This window comes from Pocillopora damicornis, chromosome 1 (assembly GCF_964200805.1).
Source record: "Pocillopora damicornis chromosome 1, jaPocDami1.2, whole genome shotgun sequence".
Lineage (NCBI taxonomy): Eukaryota > Metazoa > Cnidaria > Anthozoa > Scleractinia > Pocilloporidae > Pocillopora > Pocillopora damicornis.
This window is the reverse complement of record NC_142670.1, coordinates 32,443,407-32,459,731: the sequence shown is the minus strand read 5'-3', so window position 1 is coordinate 32,459,731 and position 16,325 is coordinate 32,443,407. Positions and strand designations below refer to the sequence as shown.

Genomic DNA, 16,325 nt, shown 5'->3' with positions numbered 1-16,325 from the left:
CCTTTTCAGTTTTGTTTACGTGTTTTAAGTCTACTTATAGCTTCTAGCTTTTTTCTTAGCTTGGTAATACAAAAGAGCGCTACAACGCAACCTTGAAGCAGCAGGAGATCGAAATGGTGAGCTTGGGCATTGAATAATATCGCGATACATTAAAGTAATTGCTCAGGAAATCTTTGTGCAAACGCAAGGATCCGATTACTGGCGACTCATTCATTCGCGTTATGATTATAAGTAATTGGATGGTGCCAATAGACAGAGAGTCATTGCACACTCCTGGGACTTAATTGTGTTACTACCAAATACCTCTGGGCTGGTATCGTTGTTTGGGAACTGAAGATCAAAAATGTCCTAAACGCGTTTGGTAGCTTCCAGTTGAGGTCCAAACAACTAAAGGGCGTTGATGGGCGATTAAAGCAAGAGTTCACATAACTCTGTATAACGCTATCATTTTATTATAGTTCCTATTTGCATCATCACTGTCCAATCCAAATTCTTCTTTAAATTTTACTTAACGCATAGTTGTTCTTGTAAAACATTAGTCCCATCTAGTTGATGTCGAACTGATTGACTTGAAAAATGTCAACAAAAAATGTTACCTTTGTTACTACAACCTTTTTATAATGTTCATTTCTTTTACTAGCCGACCCATGTCATAATTATCAAAACCTGAGTGATGCCAAGAGAAAGAGCAGTTACGTAACACCGATAAACAACCCAACCTTATGTGACGACTTACTCTCCATGGGATGGTATCGTTTTGCGGGAGCTGCAGGAACAAAAATGCCCACAACACGTGTGCCAGCATACAGATGTGGTACAGACTGGTCAGGCTGGTTGGATGATGTTCATCCTACAGTGGAAGATGGTGAAGTTTTCAGGAAGGTCTGTTTTAGTGATCGCTCTACTGGTTGCCGATACACAAGAATGTTTTTTGTAAAAAACTGTGGATCCTACTTTATCTACAAACTTAAAAACCCACCTAGTTGTAACTCACGCTATTGTGGTACAGACTGAATGTAAAGCAAATATACTTCGCGTAGAAAGAGAACTCACAAATCGCTCCGTAGATACATGTGTACAAGGTTTTGACATGCGACGTATTCAACCTTTCTTCTCTATTGTCAACATTATCAGCAGATTTTAACTTTGGTGGCAAACAAGTATTTATTTCATTAGAATGATGATTCTCATCGGATAGCCTTTGTCATTGAAGAGAGAATTGCCCGAAGGGTCTTTAAAGTAATCTTCAGCTAAAATCTGCAAGACACAAACTCTCAAGCTTATGGTTTTTGAGCCTATTATGTTTTTTTTTTCGTTTTTTTCATTCTTCTGTTGCTCTAATTATAAACCATGATTATTTTAGCGTTGGTCAGTGTAATACAAACAGGCGCTATCTTTCGTTATAGGCATAGAAAAAAAATTGATGACTCTCGAAATCCGATGTCCTATGAAATTACGTAAAGTTAACGTAATAATAGTAACTCAGTATTTTGAAACGTTGAACCAATTTTCAGACACACAGTAAGCAAAATTCAATAGTTTAGCCTGCGTAACCGTGTGTTAAATGTGTCCGAATCGACCAGAATTCATTTGAAATTATTGGATCGCTTACATCTCACGCTTATTTTGAATCCAAGTTAAAGATCTTTACGCAATGGCTTCAAAGTGTCCCTATACAGCTTATTTAACTAAGCGCACGGGCACTTCATTTATTTGAGACAAAATTTGTTCAAATAATTTTATATAGGTAATCACGCGTTTCCAGTGCAATTTGGGATAAAACAGAACGAGAAAGTTTTAAACGACTGACCAAATTGCATAAAGCCGTAAGGCGAGTGCAACTTGCATGTGTATTATTAAGTTTAAAAGCTGCATGTAGCTTTTAAAAGTTGACCTGTTTTACTATGGTTAATGTTTGCCTACAACATAAACACGCTAAAAGAAAGGTATTCAGAACTGCAATGTGTTAAAAAAAAGTATTTAGAGTAGCTTAGGTAAACACAAGTTGTAAACAACTTTTTACACCGTTTAAGTAAATCACCCAAAATATTTTACAGGAATGTTAGATTTGAAATCAAAATCACAGTTTCTCTCGGCGAAGTTTTCCTTTTATATAATGCAAACATATTCAAAGAATCCTATGAAAAATAGTAAGCGCAGAAAAGAAACCCACTCTCACCGTAACCCCCAAAGGCTACTGCCTGATATTTCAATATTCTTACTAAGACTAGTCTTCCCATCATTTGATGTTCATTTGTCTCTAATTTACAATAAGAAACCTGAACACAAAGCAAATGAGGCAAAGCAAGGCGAGTTTCTTGACAACGTATAAAAATAGACTCTTCAAAGCAAATTGATATGAGTTGGGTCAGTTGTGGCTCAGCTTCTTGAGTGGTGTAAATATATTATCTCATTATTTTAAAAAAAACTGTGTATCTCTTTGTAAATAAATTTAACTTACACGGACTATTTTTAGCTGAGTTTCATAACACGAACACGAGTAAGCGTTAAGGGCAGTGTAGTCCATGGGTCGGAGTAGGTTCTCGATACCACTCATCTAATAGCGATCGCGAAAGAGTAGCTTTCACCGTTTTTTACTGAAGTTAATGTCAATAACCAGGGAAAAATAACAACAACAACAAGGAAATGTTGCTGTGAGGTAAAAACAGAGCCATAAATAAAAACTGGGTTTAACTTTACATCGCAACAATTCAGTGACAAATGGAGAAAGTTATTGGAAAAGATTTTAACGTAAGGAACAGGGGATGTACATAAATTTGATACCCGTATGGGACAAGGGAAAAAGGGGAGGGGGAAGGTTCTTTATAAAAGAAAAATGGGAGAAATCATTGTTACCCTTAAGACCTGATAGTAAAAATGGATACCTTTTGCATTGATGTACAAAAGTTGCTCTGAAAAAATTCATATTCACATTCCGCTGGTAAATGAAGTTATCGATAAAATGTGTAAACGCACTGGGCGGTTAACTTCGCTCGGTTAATATATTTTTTTCCATAAATGAATCAGTCGGAACTGTTGCAGAATAAAGTCTGGCAATACAACCAGGTGCTGTAGTGTTGCCCATCGTCTCCCGTTTTAAATTCCATCATTTATCCTGTCGATGTCATCTGTCCGGCAGAAGGAAATGAATAACGTTTTCGTACAGCACAAATGTAAGTGCACATGCTGGCGTTACTCTAAAAAGAAACAAAATCAACAACAATCAAACGCATAATACACAGTAAAATCGACAATGAACGTTTTACATATATTACAGTTTCAGTGTTTCTTCTAAAGCGCTCCTTTGCTGGATTTCCAAAAACAAAAAAACCGCTAAAACTTACACTAACATATCAGGTGGGGCACAAACATTTGTGATAACGATAAGTATCTTAAGAGCGAATTTTTTTTATCACCGCGTGGGAGGTGGCACATGATCGGAAAAATCACTATCCTCATATTTCGCTCAGAGATACCTTTGGGTAAGTCTATAAACGTGGTATAATTTTTTTGTTCAGAGCTGTTTTTATTTTCTAGAAAATCACCAAACACTGTATCGAGCCCCAATCGCCATAAAATGGCCGAAATGAAGTCGACGTGTAGGGCAACAAAACCTTTATTCCTCAAAAGCGCAAAAGAAAGCAAGTCTTTCTGAATTTTACTTATTTATATACGAGGTATTAAAAAATGATTTGAATCTAATAACGGGCTTGTTGACATAACTATGAATTATTGGCGAATATTTGAAAATAGCCAAAATTTGATTGATTAAAAATTACATTTTGGAGCAGTTTTTCAATAAAAATTTTTCCTACCTAGTATAACTCGGAATCACTTGAGATGAGCATTTTTACAAAGTGGAAAGAATGTTCTTTCCATGGATATAAAAATTAATTTGGGGCTCTAAATTAATGCGAAGAAGTAGCCCGGTCTATTTCGTGCAAATCGCAATGCCGCCATGTAAACAACTGCAGATAATCCAATTAGGCTTTTTATTATCGAAGCCATAATTCCAACAAAATCTTTTCGCTTTGACCTATACTAGATTGTAAACTGGATTTCTTAAGCTCACCTGGCGAAAAACACCTTTCTAAGATTGGTTCCTTGCCTCAATCTTGTTATAAAGAGACTTGACAACAGCTTCGATAGGCGGTGTATACCAAATCACAGTGAAAACATCTCACGAAGGTTCCTGCCGGAAACGTCGCATTGCTGGACAGTTATAACCATATTTCAGCTTGGAACATTCACATTTTACAACTCTTCCCTCCACAATAAGAATGGAAGTTTGTTTTTTTATAGAACAAGCCAGAGCATCCTGACAGATGAAATGAATCGTTCGTTTTTTGCGATGGTGTCACGCAATAACATGTCACTCGAAAGGAGGCTCGGTTACCAATATACTTATTTTCTTTCCTTCTTATCCCCTATTTTTTATTTCCGGGAAAAAGTTTTAAATTTCGATAAGGATATGTCGCTGTTGCGGCGAAAATTTTGGACAGTGAAGCCATTAGAAGGTACTCAGTTGAACTCTGACGAAAATGAAAGTTAGCAAAACGTAAATTTGAGAGAAAAAAACTTTACATAAAAAAAATAACTACTATATTTTCAGCACTTCAGAGTGATTCCCAAGATAACCCACGGTTACATAATAATAAACGTCATCCTATTAGTACCTTCCTACCAGCCACATGTACAACAAAGGTAATAAAGGTTGTCGTTTGGACGTCAGTTGTAGCTTCAAAATGCTAAGGCTCGTCATGGACTACTCAAGATGAGAAGCCAAAAACGCCCCCCACCCTTCCCTCTCTCATGTTCTACCTTTACATTCGCCACTGGCCATTACATGCGTTCGTGTTGACCCTTTACACCCTAACATCAATATCCATATTCTCCATACTGTTCTCTGTACATTTCCAAAGATACTGAAAAGGAGAATTTCTTAAACAGTCAAGAACTTTTTCGGTGACTGAATATTTCCTCTATTCTCATGACCTCCATGTGTGATTCAGAGGTGATATTGTAAGGAGAAGTTAGATGTCAGTCATTCTTGGGGGGGGAGGGCAAAGAGTTGATTCTTATCAATCCTTCTGGGTGGAGAGGGGAGTTGAGAGAAAAGTTTCGTTCCAGTAAATGACAACACTTCAATCATCCACCCTAATCTATTAACATGATCAGAGTAAAAGCACTTCACATGTTTTGTTTGTCAAGGATTAAGATCAAGAGTTTCTTGTTTGCTAACTCGGTTGAATTTGTGAGCTTTAACACGTACACAATCAACTATACAGACACGTGCAGACAGTATTCACCAGCTTCTTGTTGATTGGTGTTCCAAAATATTGACTGTAGCCTTTCTTCAGCTCCTCATAGGCCATGAATTGCAGTGCTACGTGTGATACGCCAAAAATACCTGGAACGTAACCCTGGTCAAGTAAAATATAATGATATGAGCAAACTTCATGTTCCATCCAAACACATAAACTCAGGTAAACTCTAAGCTAGCAAAGATAGCGAGGTCTTAACTCTAAGACTGATGTTTGTGCTTCTCTTTTGTTTTTGCTCTTTCCTTCCTTTTTTCTCTTTTTGATTGTTTTTTTTCCTCCTTTTTTTAAGGAGGTTTAAAAACCACTGTTGGCTTAGTGCATATGCAGCAACCAAAACATACAAACTACAATATTAAAATGTTTTACATTAAGTCTCAAAAGTGAATATCAAAGACATAATTGTGATTGCATCATGCAGACCTACATCTGTAAGATACCTAAAGTTCTCTGCAGTCAGAGTACCAAAACTTAAAAAAATAGGCCCAATGTATTGGTGTACAGTTTTCAAATTGTGCTCCATAAGAACACTTTTATACTTCCACTATTGAATCTCCCATGTACATTTAAGAACTAAAGACTATATATATATTTAATAATTCCTCTATTATACTACATTTTATTCCATTATTTTTTTTTTGTACTTAAGCTCAAGTTATTAAGGTACACATGGAGCGGTACACACCACTTGTGACTTCTTGGATTTGGTTGACTTTATTAGAGACCAATACCGTGCATACTTCACCACAAGACCAGCACACACAGTCAAAATAATCTCAATTTTCAACTTCATCAATCAATCAAAAAGCTGTCAACAGATACATATCAAGGTTACCTTGTATAAACCTCTCAACCCCTCATATCTCCACGACTTTAACGGAGCATCTGTAAGGATCAAGGAGTACAAAATAAGGTATGCATCTGGATTTCATGTAAGTGAGGAATTGGTGAGCACAATTACATGCCCCACCACCTTGATTCCAGTTCACAGTGAAATTATGATTGAGAAAAGTATCAAACAATTTATTATTCACTGCTGAATCAACGTTAGGCTTATAAAAAACTAAAGAAATGATCACAAACTTGAAAGAGCTCTTGATTTTTAACTACATTCTCCTTGTAAGTTGCATGTCTGAAATGTATCAAGAACAGTACGGGGGAAACACATACTGATAGAAGGGTGTAAATGGTTCACTTTTCTTTTCTCTCTCTTAGGTAAAAAGGTGTCATTCATCTTTGCAAACAAATATCTTACCAAAAATTCATTTGTACTGAGGTGTTTGTGTTTTTTCAGCAAGGGAATCAGAATACTAGAGACATAAGCGAGTTTTGACCACCCATATTGAATTTGTTTGGTAACCTGGCACAAACCACCAAAAAGTTAATTCATCATTCTAATTAGCAAATAGATGGACCTTAATCGTTGGAAAGTAAGTCAACGTGATACAACTTAAGAGCGACGGTCAGGAAATATCGACCAAAATCTTAATTTCGTGGTAAGAGTTGAAAAATCACTTTCTTTCGTTTTTTGTCCATAAATAGCTTTTAGGTAAATAAGATACCTGATGTGGATTGTTCCCGCCAAAAGCTTTTTATTTTTTTAGAAAAATTAGAATATCGGTTTTTGTGGTCGGAGTCACAAAATTGGCAAATCATTTACGTGAAATTTGCATACATCAACTTGCCTCTCGTTCTCAAACAAAGTCGCACGGAGAAATTTGGACACTTTATTTCAACCGAATCACTGTTCTTCTTTTACTAAAGATTCTTTTAGAGCAAAAGCGAAACTCACCGAGCAGAAATTATTCAAAAATGAGGAATAGGTTTTATGGTTAACAAAAACTCTGTTTTCTTATTGATTTTCGACGGCAATATTGCGTATAATGACGTTCTGGAAACGTCGAAACGTCGTGTGCTTTATAATATTTTATCGCAGATTTTTATTGTCAAATGCTTTACCAAATCTTTACTTATTCGAATTCTTAAACGCGATACCCAAGTGCACTTGTTCAGGAGACTTGAAAAGTGTACTAAACGCTTAGTTAAATGTGAAGGATCTATAGAATTCCTACGATTATGTATTAACTTCGATGTTGTGCCTACTTTTGCTCAAGTCGAACGAAGAAAAGCTCGAAAATGGAGAAAGTCCGCCGACAACTACCAGCGAGAGGTCTTGGTCGAAGTACTACGCTCCAAGCAATCCCATTTGCTTCATTTAAAGGGACTTGTGCACAAGGAACACGAAGCTTTGAGGGAGGAGTGCTCGACGTTACGCTACGTGGCCGTCACGCACGTTCTATCAGCTTCACGTAATGCTTTATACAAAGACTTGATGCGTACCCACTGTGATAAGAGCGGTCGTCTTATCTCAAAGAAGTTTGATGTTGATGAACATATTAAGAATATCTCTTCATATCGTTTATCATTCTTCGAGAAGCTTGTCATATGCAGAGGCTTGAAATTTTCCTTGCCACAGAAGGTCTCACCATTTGACGTTCAAGCCAGCTTCGAGAAATTGTATTGGAAAATTGATGATAAATTATCAGATCCTAATCTTAAAGAACTAGCTGCGTCCACACTACGATCCATTGCTATGAATTACATCCAAAGAAAGAGCACCAATCCACCTAAAGCTCTTGTTAAGGCGCTCAATCTTCTAAAAGAACGAGATAACATTGGTATCACAAGGCCCGATAAGGGATCTGGTACCGTAGTAATGGATAAAGAGGAATATCTGCGTCTTTTACGTCAAGCATCTATAGCTGATACATCAAAATTTACATCGATTGATCCAAACCGTCCGAAAACTCGAGGCCGTCCACCCGAGCATTTTCACCCTTATCTGTAGAAAGAAAAAGAGTTGAAAGCAGTTTTACATCAAGTTCTTCCCGAGAAACTGGCTGAATCGTTGTCTCCCAAAGGTTCCCGACTAGCGCACTTGTATGGATTACCAAAAACTCACAAGCCTACTCTGAGTATGCGTCCAATTCTGTCAGCCTCAGGGACATACAACTATAAGTTAGCTAAATGGTTGGAGGAAAAGCTCAAGCCTCTCTCGATGAATCAATACACCATTGACGACGCTCTTGGTTTCTCTAAAGAAATTCGCGAACATCCTGTCCTTGAAGGCGATATACTGGCTTTATACGACGTAACGTCATTGTTCACAAATGTCTCAGTTCAGGAAACCATCAACATCCTTATCGAGAAAGCCTTCACCGATAATTGGTTCAATTCAACGTACGATCTCAATTTACAGAAGGATCAGCTCACTCAACTTCTCAGAATGGCTTCCACGAATCAACTTTTCCAATTTGATGGTCAACTTTACGAACAGTGTGAAGGAGTTGCTATGGGATCCTCCCTTGGTCCTTTGTTGGCGAACGTGCTTATGTGCCATCTGGAAGAAAGACTATCTGACGATGACTTAATTCCTTCTTATTACAAGCGTTATGTCGACGATACGCTTGCAATAATGCCTGGACTCGATGTAGCTGAAAGTTTCCTCAATGTACTCAATGGACTCCACCCTAGTATTTATTTCACTATGGAACTTTCCAACAACGATTCAATTCCTTTTATTGGAACGTTGATAACAAAGAACGGCAACAAGCTTGAGACTCAGGTCTATCGTAAACCTACGAACACGGGCCTTTTACTTCACTTTCAAAGTCACACCGATTTGCGCTACAAGAAGTGCCTTATCAAAACAATGGTTCATCGTGCTAAGGAATTGTCCTCTACGCATCAAGCATTCGTCGATGAGTGTAGGCATCTAAAATCTATGTTTCATCGCCTTGGTTACCCTAGTTCTTTGGTGAACTGTATTATCGACAAATGTGATTATTCCTCTACACCAGATACTAAGACAAAATCTGATGAAACTTTAAGAGTCAGTATTCCTTTCAAAGATCAAGTCTCAGTGAACATTGCCTAAGACAAATGCGCGATCTCAGTTCAAAAATTGGCATTGATGTACAACCAGTCTACACCAGTAAGAAACTTGAGCAGGACCTAAAGCTTAAAGAAATCAAGCCACGCATCGTAAATCAGCATAGCGTTGTTTACTGTTTTAAATGTGATTTGTGTGATTCAAATTACGTCGGATATACGACGCGCCATTTGTTTCAACGCATTGCTGATCATCGATACTCTGCCGTTGGTCGCCACCTGAGAGATGCCCATGGGAACATTGACTTACTCAATGAGAGCCAGTTTAGAATGCTTAAAAAATGTGGCACGAAATAGGATTGCCTTAACAATAAGGCCCAATTTAAACACCCAGAGCGATTCCATTAGGGCCAAACTCTTTGTTTAACTTTAAACGCTTTGTAATTTATTCACCGCTTCATTATATATATATACTCGATTTTATTATTTTAGTTTACTTGATAATGACGTTCTGGAAACGTCGAAACGTCGTGTTATGCTTTATAATATTTTATCGCAGATTTTTATTGTCAAATATTGCACATGTGGTATAACTCCAAATTGACTTCATTCTAATTAAATCCCACATTTGGACATACATCTAAAACATAACTGGGAATTAGCTTGGGTTATTGAATGAAATCTCTATAAGGCGGTATCGAAGTTAAGGAATTTTCACGGTGGGTCGACGGTAATTGTGTAAACACTTCCAGTTTCGAAATCCATGAAATTGGATCCCCAAATACTCATTTTTAACTCGTGAATTGCGCGCATGCGCAAGAGCGAATTATAGATACGATGTGGGGAATGGCATTCGCTCGCTCGCTCGATTCCTGTAAACTTTTTTCAGATTTTAGGCTTTTGTGTGCATTTGATAGTTTTTAGCGAGCAATGAACAGACGAAATGGCGACCTTTGTTGCTAAAGGCTCAACGACAAAGAGGAACCAGAAATTAATTATTAAGAGCATGATAAATAATGATTATTGTGACAGCAACTAAAGTTACGATAAACGATGACGCATCGCTTTTAGAGGGTTGATCAACGACAAACAGGAACAAGAAATGAATTATTAAGAGCATGATATATAGATATTAACTATTGTGAGCCAAAGCAGCATCGTTTTCGGAGGGCTTTTTATTCCTCGCTTAAAACTCTGGAGGAAGCGTGCTACATGCTAAAAAAAGTAAGCCAGTTTTTTTTTTTTTTTTTTTTGACGCTAGCACGTTAAAAATCTGAGAATGAGACACTATTAAAATCATTTGGACATTGTGTAATACTTATTCCTTTCTGAAAAGAGAAGAAAAACATTTTTTCGCGAAAAACTGCGATGAGATTATCATCTCTCCCGACGTCACCGAAACTTCAGATCCATTATCTTTTTATGCAGTCCTCGCAGCTATGTAATGGGACAAGATGTTGCAATTACTATGATATATCTAATTTCTCTAACTAAAAGAGAAAAGATCTTTCTAGTCGAAGGATTCACGACGTGGGCTTCCTACCAATTTTTTCAAGTAATTTGTTCAAAGAGGATATGTTAATTAAATATGAAAACTGTCTTTATCAAATGTCCAATTTTAAGTTTGCAATGCAGCACAGTTAGACGTAAGTCGGGTGTTGCTGCTCGAAACAGAAGACTTTTACATTTTGAAATCTTGGGCAGGGAATAAGAAACGTTTAACTTGTCTTTGTTTTTAAGGGACTTTCTTCAACTTTCTATGACTTCCTGTGCGACGCAAGGTTTTAGAACACTTTGTTTTTTTGATGTTGCATAAGAGAGAATTCTTCGATGTGTTAGGTCTTAATTTAGTTTAATCATTGCGCGAAAGCATCACATTCGACATTCATATCCTTGCAGTGTACATGAAGTTTGTAACCACGCACATAGCCTTACGGCCTAGCCTGCCACGAGTTGGTAGAACATCCGAGGTACTAATCACAAGGTGGTAGCTTAGACTCCTATTGCGAGCACTCTAAGTTCTTTTTCTCCGAGTATGCTTGTGTCATTCACTCAAATATCATCTTTCAAAAGACTTCGATGTTTCCATGAGCACTCCATTTCGTATACCGTAAGTACACGGATGATTCGTAAACATCACCTTGGATCGTCATCCATAGAAGGTGTGTGTATTTAATTTAGGAATGTTGATGGTTGAATTTGCAAAAGCCTTTTTTTCCTCCGAGATTTTGAAGTTTTTTTGTGCTATGAAGCCAATCAAATGACCAAAAAATTGTGCCAATTATGCGGGGATTCGCTTTAATACGTGTAGAACGTGGGGATAAAGCTTCTCTAAAACCTGAGTCCTTTGCAATTGTAACGACTTTGTAATAGTGTAGTTTGATCGTCAGGGTGAGTGCAGTCCTACTGAAGGACTGTTTTTGCACGGTGATGACTGACTTTCGACAACCCGAGCGGAAGTCATCATGAGAGTCAAGTGAAAAGTTGTTGTTAGTCGAATGGTCTAAGTCCGGTTTGTATAAATGATTGGTCAGAATTACCGTGATGCTATTGGCTGTAGAACTTGGTCGTGATTGGTCGGTTTTAATCCTTTAGAAATGTTAGGTCGTTCTGCTCGTAACAATTTACGCGATATTGTACATCATTTTAGTAAAGTTGTTAAACAATATCACAATAAACGGTAAGAAGAAAAATTTTAAAACCCAGAGACGTTTGCATATGCTGTATTCAAGAATTAATTCATCCGAAAGAAAATACATGTTTTTGGAAATTTTACAGAAAAAAAGGGACTTAGAAAATTGGTCAAGTTTGCCTTTTATATTAAAAAGGTAGCTCATTACGATCTTAGCCCAAAGACAGACAAGACCTGCTATTTAATTTGGTGCATCAGTATTGTTATTGGCACTCATCAAATTTTTGAGTTATGCTAATTTTTTCACCATTTCGCAAACCAATGTTTTTAACGATTTTCTTACTCTTTTGTCACTAATTTTTTTGAAGTTCTTGGACAGCAGAATTAGCTGAAAAAGCCTAGAAGGGTTCTTTTATTCCACAAATTCGTCAACTTCTTAGAAATTTCTTGACCTGCGACATATGTGCGTAATACCTGCGGAATAGGAAAACAATGTTATATCTCTTTTTGTTATATGAAGATACCTCGTACTTACGTGGAGAGTACACTAGAGATCTAAATACCCAAAGACCCCAACCGAGCATCACGCCAGGAGTTAGAAGTATAATTATTGTATACTAAACAACCTACTGAAAGTGAGTATCACTCCTTTATCACTCTAATGGTTGCCTGGGACGTGATTCTTTTCTCTTTGTACTCCTCTACTTGGTCCCCTATACTTTTCGTTTAATTTTTTTAATAATTACAGCTGCTGGCAATTTTAAAGAGCCAAAGTACTTGTTAAGCCGAAATTACAAGCCTGACTCATCCTGCTGCAGTAGAACTACAACATTTACTTAAAAACTCTACGATTTTGAGACTGAAATAAACAGTGTATTTTAAATCTCGAGCACTAGACAGGAACAAGGAGTTATTTATTAGTAACATTCTTTTGGATGACTGTTGTGACAGAATCCATAGCTGCAAACCGACAAATGTTGACCAAAGAGTCTTTTAAAAAGTAATTTAAATTTCTCTCTATAAACTCTGTGGCAATCGTGTGCTATTATCATCCAAACAAAAAAAGATGATATTAATAATGAACTCATTGCATCAATATTCTAACCTGTGAAATGCTTTGTAAATAGACCAAAATCTTTATTAGTTATTTAAGTCTCGGCCTCGGCCTCTGCATTTCGTAAACAAGCGGCAAATTACTGGATGGTAACCGATTATGGGGTGTTTTATGTGGGGTTTGACGCAAAGTAAAATCCTATACTCTAATATATTAGTAGTTATTCAGTTATAAGGCGCACCGGTTTTTTCAAGAAATTCCTAATTTCTACTAAAAATTACCGGCAAAGTTTGGGTGCGTCTTATAGGCGAATATTTTCCCGAAACAATTTTTTTTATCACAGTTACTGGTACGATTTCAAGCAAATAAAAGGATACACAGTGTTGGTCATTGACTTTTATAAAATAATTGTGGTTCTGAAAAGACGAGCGATGTCAAATTTGCATAGATATGATACGTGCTCGAGAGCACGTGCTCAGTAATTTGATACGTCACAAAACAAAACGAAAATATACAAGCGGAGAGACAAATACCTTCTTCATCCATCCAGCCTTTTTTGTGCACTAAGACCTGCATTCTCGGCGGTATGTTAATTCTTGTTTAATCAAGGCTTTTGTTTGTGCGCGTGGTCGCGTGTGCGACAATTCTGCTTTTGTTAATTAACAGTAAACTATAATCAATACGCGACTTTTTCGTTTTTTTGTAAGTTTATGAACAAATTTACAATAAACTTGACTGATCTTTACTCCCCAAACAACGGTGCGCCTTATAACCAAGTATTTTAGCGATATTTTCAGTTTGAAAACATGCCATGATGAAGTTGCCGAATTGGGGGTGTGTCTTATAGCCGAATGCGCCTTATAACCGAATAACTACGGTATGCTGAACTTTTTACGAGCATCTGCATCAATGCATAGTCATATTTCTTGCTAAGAACAAGTTTCACCGCTTTTTGGCAAGCTGCTAGAATCATAGGATGTTAAGAAAAACTTTGAAACATTGATTTTTAATCATCTTAGTCTTTTTGCAATTGTCATTTCACTTTGTTGCCGATCCTTCCTATCATTATAAAAACCTGAGTAAAACTCTGGAAGTTCGACATGTCTTAGCTTAACAACCCATAAGAAATGATAATCGAGTCTTCTAACGCTGCTGAAGACGAGGAGTTATAAAGAAAATTTCGTGCAAGAGAGAATATCCTCTCTTGCTTCGTGTTAATATTTTCATTATTCCTTCAGTGTGAGATCGATTCCAGCTATCATTGTTAAGAAAAAAGAAGAGTTTTCTTTGTTTTTAGAATTATTGCCAGTTATAACAGCAAGATTCTTGCTGTGTGTTATGACATTTTAAAATGTATTTCAAGCCACCACGACAAGAAATCGATTACAGTTAATCTCGAGAACTAAGCAGGAATGAGGAGATGTCTTTCAATAACATGACTGAAATTGTCTACTGTGGCTGCAAACACAGTTGAACTATAAAAATATTAATAACACCATGCTTCTTAAATTAAACGGTTTTAGACTCTTTCTTCTTCGATTTTGAATGATATCGAAAAGCAAGCATTTCTTTGTTTCTTTTCAAACTTGTATAACACGGAATTCACTTAAAGACATGCAGGTGTTCTCTTTATTCATATTTTAAGGTTGTAGGACACCTTTTCTCCCATGAAGTTTAAATGTTTTTATTCAATGGATCGATGCGAGAGAGAATTCATCGATATTCCAGTTTAAAATCTGACTTAAAGTCATCGCGGAAGGCCTATTTGGTGCACCGTTTTCTTTTCCCGCTGATTAGAAGTGCTGTTTCACAGCACTTTTGTTTTCAGTCATTTGTGGCGGCGAAATAGCGTTTTCCGAAATCTCAGTTTCAAAACATGACCAAAATCTATCACATATAACATAAAAAAAAACAATGATATTTCCATAGGGACACTTTTTTTAATACATTAGCTGTTAGGATGCTCCGAATATCACCTTCGATTGTCATCTATAAAAGGCTTGTGTATTTGTTTTTAACACGACTATGGTCGAATTCTACTTTAGTTCTACTTTCCTCAACGGTTTTGAGGTTTCGCGGTGCCTTCAAAGAGATCAAATGAAAAAAGATTGTAACAAAGTCGTGCGGGAACTTGTTTTATTCTGCATGTTCAGAGGGCTGGAGTAGTATTTAAGACTAACTTCAACATAAAAAAAGAAGAAATTGATAGTGTTCATGTAAGCTTCGGCAACAAAGCTATCATTAGGTTCACTTTGGATAAATGATTCGAGACAACTTTTCTCTAAATATTTTTGGGGTAATATTTTTTCGGAATAAATAGTAAGAGAATGAAGTTCAAATTGCTTGACCGATCGTACTTATTTTCTGCTTCCAGAAGTGTAATTTTCAGGACTTAATTATCTTCAAGCCCCACAGGTGTTCTCAGTCGGTTTTAATTTGCGTCCACGGGGCGTCTTTCCGGCCTACAATAGAAACCTCATAAGGAGGTTCGGCTAATTTCCATTCTCTAAACTGATAAAAAATGAATGTCCTTAATGCATCAAATTCGTAATTTTCGGTCACGGAACTATACTTAAAAACAATATATATATATATTTTTTTTTATGGACTTATCTCCGACTTAAATTTCAATGCACAAAGGCTGTGCATTAAGAATCGAAGCTACTTGGTAACGATTTGACGCAAAGTGCTGATCTAATTTCTGGAGAGCTTTTTTTAAGTATGTTAACACATCATTCTCAAATGTTTGAGGGCACTCGTTTTTGAGCAGAGGTGAATTATATATCTTTTAGGCTTAAAAGTTTCTGAAAAGTGATAATCAAGTCTCCCTGACGTTGGTGAGTGCGGGGGCTCTAAGGAATAATTGCGTGTTTATCATTCGTTATTTCTTTTCGGGGTAAGTCAAATTCTCTGTTATCATTAAGATGAGAAATAATGTTGTTCTCTGTGCTAATAAAACGGTAAAATCGAACGTGCTTCATCCGTGTGTCGATACATTAAAGAAAAAATTGCAAGCGTTTGAGCTCCAACATATGGTGCAAAATATTTTATGTAGGACTTCAAAGGAGCGAGCACCCATCTTTTACCAACACAACCTACGACAAAAAAAATTTTTCACCTCTAAAGAACAATAGAGAAATCGAGACCAAAGTCTTGCCGCAATTCAACAGGCCTTTTTCAATTAAAAATCCTCATTTCAATCTGTGGATTCATAATACAAATTCAACCTCACATCTCCTCTCTTGAATTGATATGGAGGAGGAATCGAATCATTTTGTTCAAACCGAATCTTTGGCGCAAAAGTTGTGCAGCATTGTTTAATAAGGGTGTCGAAAAATTGCAAGCACAGTAATATTAACCTAAGGAAAGCACAGAGTCTTGTTTGAACTTTTTTTCTTATCAACTTGTCATGACATGAATTAATATT

At 36.7% G+C, this 16,325-nt stretch overlaps 1 protein-coding gene and 1 pseudogene across 1 annotated transcript in view; both read left to right on the top strand.

Moving 5' to 3' along the window:
* LOC149053356 (uromodulin-like) overlaps positions 1 to 16,325 on the top strand; it is a 272,818-nt gene that overhangs the window by 62,387 nt on the left and 194,106 nt on the right. The window lies entirely within an intron of this gene.
* Positions 7,931 to 9,786, top strand: LOC149053366 (uncharacterized; annotated as a pseudogene).